Source organism: Octodon degus, unplaced genomic scaffold (genome assembly GCF_000260255.1).
Source record: "Octodon degus isolate 3935 unplaced genomic scaffold, OctDeg1.0 scaffold00117, whole genome shotgun sequence".
NCBI classification, from domain to species: Eukaryota; Metazoa; Chordata; class Mammalia; order Rodentia; family Octodontidae; genus Octodon; species Octodon degus.
Genome location: NW_004524693.1, coordinates 7,646,697 through 7,651,865, shown reverse-complemented (window position 1 = coordinate 7,651,865; position 5,169 = coordinate 7,646,697). Strand labels below are relative to the sequence as shown.

Here is a 5,169-nt window from a genome sequence, read left to right as displayed (position 1 = left end):
GCTGGGGGATTGAACCGCGGTCCCTGCGCTTTGCTGAGCTTGTTCTAAGTAGGTGTTTTAGACCAATGAGCCATCTCACCAGCTCCCATGAGTCGTTTTTTGGTATGATTATCTAGAGTCTGTCTATTTTGATTATTCAAAGAAGCAGTTGTTCAATATACTGAATTTTTGCACTATTGTTTTTGTCTCGAGTTTCTTAATTTCTGGTATGTTTTTCATTATTTCCTTCCTTGTACTGGTTGTGTATTTGGGTTGGTCTTGATTTTCTAGGACCTTAAGGTGAATCATTAGGTTATATATTTTTGCTCACTTTTTCTGATGTGGGTATTCACAGATGTAAGCTTCCATCTCAGTTCTGTTTTCATTGCGTTCTAGCAGTTCTAGTGTGTGTTACTGTCCTTGTTTCATTCTTGAAATTATTTTTTCCCATTTTTTCTATGACTCATTGATTATTCAAGAGTGCATTGTTTCATTTCCAGGTATTTGTATATTTCTTTTGCCATTGATTTCTAGTTTTGTCACACTATAATCTAATAATATGCTTGAGATAATTTCAGTTTCTCTTCATTTGTTTAAGCATGCTTTATGAGCTAGTATGTGTTCTATTTTGGAGAAAGTTGTATATGATCCTGAGAAAAATCTGTATTCTGTTGTTGGGTGGAACATTCTGCAGAGATCTATTAAGTCCATTTGTTTGAAGTTTTGCTTTCATTGAGTTATTTCTTCATTGATTTTTATATCTAGTTGATCTATTTGTGATAGTGGAGTATTTCATACTCTCAGTATAATTGTATTGGAGCTTATCTAATCTTTTTCATCGACTAATGTTTATTTAATGATACTGTGCACACCAGTGTTCAGGGTATACATGTGTGTAATTATTATTGCTTCCTGCTGAATTTTTCCATTAACCAATATGTAGTGATCTTTGGTTCTTCTTCTCCTCCTCCTCCTCCTTCTCCTCCTCCTCCTCCTTTTTCTTCTTCTTTCTTTTTTTTTGATAGAACTGGGGATTGAACTCAGACCCTTGCATGCTTATTCTACTGAGTCATCTCCCCGGCCCCAATCTTTGGTTCTTCTGATCAATTTTGGCTTAAGGTCACTTTATCTGAGAATAGTAAAATTACTCCTGCAAATGTGGGGGTTCCAATTGCATAGAATATGGATTTCAATCTTCTGATTTTAGTCCATACATTTTCTTTTGTATTAAATATGTCTCTTGCATATGGCACACTGTGTGTGTGTGTGTGTGTGTGTGTGTGTGTGTGTGTGTGTGTGTGTGTGTGTGGTGTGTTTGGCCCATCCTGCCAATCTTTTTTTTTCCTACCCCCTAATAGAACTTTATTTGACATGGGTACAGCCATGGCCAGGGAAGAACAAATTGGAAAGACAAGGGGAAGGACAGAGGCCTATCTAACCTATGATAACAAGACACAGGTCACTTAGTGAGTGACAGTTACGCTGGCAAAATTCTTCTGGTGTCCATACTTTTGGAATTCCCACTCTCTGTTGTCCAACGGACATACCTGCCATGTTTTCAGCCAGAGAGAGATGCAGTGCAAGTGAAAGGCATGATTACAGACTCCCCAGGCCACGGTGCAATTCTTCTGACGTTGCGGATGCCTGGTTGGCTTGGCACTCTATGCAGAGATCCATAATGTGGTTTCTGCAGATGGCACAATTGACTGAAGAGTTGAGACCATCAATACTGAATGTTATTACTGAAAGCTATTGACTTAGTCCTGTCTTTAAGTTGTTTGTTAATGAATTCTTTTTTCCCTTCTGCTTAATTGCTCACCCTGCTAGATGTATTCATTCTGTTAGACATTTTGAGAATTGTTGGTTTTATAATCTCTTTGAAGGCTATTCTGGAGAATTTTGGGAATGCTGGTTAGGTGGTATGGGATATCTTAAGGTCGTTTCTTCACAGAAAGATCTTCTTTATCAATCATAATAGTTGTGATGGAAAGATATATCAGTCTGAGTTGCAAATTGTTTTCTTTTAGTGCTTCAAATACTTCATTCCAATCTCTTCTCCCATGTAAAGCTTGTGCTGAGAAGACTAGTATAATTTTAATGGATTTATCTTTCTAAGTAATATGTTGCTTGGCTTTAATATTTTTTTGTTTTGTGGTACTGGGGATTGAACTCAGGACCCTGCGCTTGCCAGGCAAGTGCTTATTCTACTGAGCTATCTCCATAGCCCAATATTTTTAAAGATTGTTTCTTTGTGTTCAGTTTTTGGAATTTTGACTATGATGTGTCATGGGGAGCTTCTTTTCTGGTCATGGATATGTGATGTTTTAAATACTTCACTTAATGGTAATTCTTTCACCATATCTGGAAAGTTTACTGCTAGTATTTCTGTAAGCACCTTATTTATGCCATTTGTGTGTCTTCTGATATTTTACAAATTCCAGTTTATTTTCCATTAGTCTTTATCTGATTTCTCAGCTATATGAACCTTTTTTTCTTATTATCTTGTTTTTTGTAAGCTATCTTTGACTATATGGTCGCTAGCATCAATCCTCTCTCCTAGTTCTGATTCCGTCTTCACAGTGGTCAGTTTTGTTCTCCATTTCAGTAGAATTTCTAGGCCCCTGAACTTCTGTTTGATATCTTTTAATGCATTCTTGATCTTTTGCTAAACTAGATTTTCATGATATGTACCATGTTTTTTAGCTTAGCTAGTTTTTTAGTAGTGTCTTCTGTAAACTCACTGATAATTTTCTTTATATAGTCTTATCTGTTTAGTTCTATTTTCTGTGACCTTTTTAAGTACCATATTGATCTGAGTTTTTTACCTCTTTTATCATTTCAAATTATTCAGGTATGTGAATTTTTCTTTCCTCCCCATAAAGTAGCTTTGGAAGTAGTGAGGATCTCTTAGAGAAGTGTTACTATCTTGTTTTCTGAAGTGTTTTTTTTTATCCTGAGTTTTGGGGGTTGCTTACATTTGGTGGGTGTTTCTTGCTAGTATGGAGGTCTCCTTCATTAGTGGCTGCTTTTTTGATTCACTCCAGTCATGATCAGCAACAGACCTTTGCCTCTGTCCCAAGATACATTGTCCTTCTATAATTTGGTAGGGTAGCATGCAATGTATTTGACCCAGTACCCAGTTTTCTAGGAATGGATTGTAGTATAGTCAGTGGCACAAAAGCAATCTTTATACTGGCTTATAGAGATAACCAATTAATAAGGATAATTCTGCCACAATAACAGTATCAAAAAATCAGGAATAATAATAGAGTCAAAGACAAACTATGCTGATGTTTTATAAGAAGCAGCTTCTTAACCATAGAAGAAATATCTGTAATCATAGTATAAACACTAAAACAAACCAAATACTGACATACAGTAAACTACTGAATCTAATCTCCATACTTCCACTAATAATAAGAATTGAACAGTAAAAACATACTACTATTTTATTTTCATTTAGTAATAAAATTTTATTTTTTCCAAATGTACACCTGGTTGAATCTATTCATCATGCATCTTCACCAGCGGCATGGGAATCTCCACTCTTGGTATTTCTGGCATAAATAGCTTGAGCTCTTTTCTTTGAGACCAGCTTGAAAAGCCCTTTATTTACGAGCTCCTGAAGAGCTGCTCTGGCCAGTGACCTATGAATCTTCTGTCTTTCAGAGACCACAGCAGGCATTATAAGTTTATAGTTGGGAACTTCCTTACAGAGTTCGTCATAAGTAGCTTTATCAGATAGAACCAGGTTGCAGAGCTTGTTCCGAACTTTGCCTTTGGACCACTTCTTCTTTTTGGCCTTGCCCTAAAATTTGTTCACTGGGTCTTTGTCTTTCTTGGCCAACTTTCCAGCATCTTTCTTCTTCTTGGCATCTTTGGGTGGCATTGCGGGGTCTGGAGAGCAGCTATTAACTATTTTTAAAAATGGTTGTGGGGCTGGGAAGATAGCTCAGTACAATAATCGCTTGCCTGGCAAGTGTAGGGTCCTGAGTTCAATCCCTGGTTCAATAAATAAATAAATAAATAAATAAATAAATAAATAAAAGAAACATTGTTGGTCAGATAGCTCAGCACACTAAAGGGCCTGCTTTGGCAAGCCCAGGGACCAGGGTTCAATCCCAGGCATGCTGTGGTGGCCCCGCCCCAGGATGTGCTGAGATGTCTGGCTACTGAGGCTGGGTGTGGTGGTGCCCACAAGTCTGATCTGTGTAGTGAGACCCTGCAGACCCTGTGCTAAATACATTAAAAAAACACAAAACCTCTCCTTTGGGGTCCAGGGAGATGGCTCAGTAGAATAAGTGCTTCCCTGGCAAGCGCAAGGGCCTGAGTTCAATCCCTGGTTCCACCTTCCCACAAAAAAAAATTAGTGGTTGTGAGGCTGGGGAGATAGCTCAGTAGAATAAGTGCTTGCCTGGTAAGCCCAAGGGCCTGAGTTCAATCCCGGTTCAGCCAAAAAATAATAATAATAATAATGGTTGTACTTGTGAAAGAGAAGGTGGTGATGTACAGAATTAAAGGAGTAAGGTTTGTAAAATAAGAAAAGAAAGATAAGAAGGAGGAGAAAAATGAGATTAAAAACCCTATTAAGAAATTAAAGGATTATGGGGCTGGTGAGATGGCTGGGGCTGATGAGATGGCTCAGTGGTCTAAAGCACCTACTTAGAACAAGCTTAGCAAAACACAGGGACCGCAGTTCAATCCCCCAGCATCACATGCCAGCCAGCCCTGCCCCCTGGTGGGCTAAGTTGGCCACACACACACACACACACACACACACACAAATAAATAAAAAAGAATTAAAAAAAGAAATTAAAGGATTAGATAAAAAATAACAGAAAATCAGGGTCGGGCATAGTGGTGCATGCCTGTAATCTCGGCACTCAGGAAGCTGAGGCAGGATGTTTCCTGTGAGTTTGACGCCAGCATAGGCTACAAAGTGAGCTTAAGGGCAGTCTGAAGTGCAGAGTGAAACCATTTCTCAAAACAAAAGCAATGTAACAGAAAAGAGTAAACAGACTGAAAAAGAAAAAAAAAATAAAAGAAAGAGGGCCCAGGGAGATGGCTCAGTGGAGTAAGTGCTTCCCTGGCAAGCATAAGGGTCTGAGTTCAATCCCTGGTTCCACCAAAAAAAAATAAATAAATAAAAATAAAGAGAAAGAGAAAGAGAAAGGTAAAAAGCAGGGAAAA

The 5,169-nt window shown here is 38.2% G+C and overlaps 1 protein-coding gene and 1 pseudogene across 4 annotated transcripts in view; one reads left to right on the top strand and one right to left on the bottom strand.

Annotated features, from left to right (window-relative positions):
- Pak3 (p21 (RAC1) activated kinase 3) overlaps positions 1–5,169 on the top strand; it is a 133,208-nt gene that overhangs the window by 47,135 nt on the left and 80,904 nt on the right. The window lies entirely within an intron of this gene.
- LOC105743333 lies at positions 3,491–3,868 on the bottom strand (annotated as a pseudogene).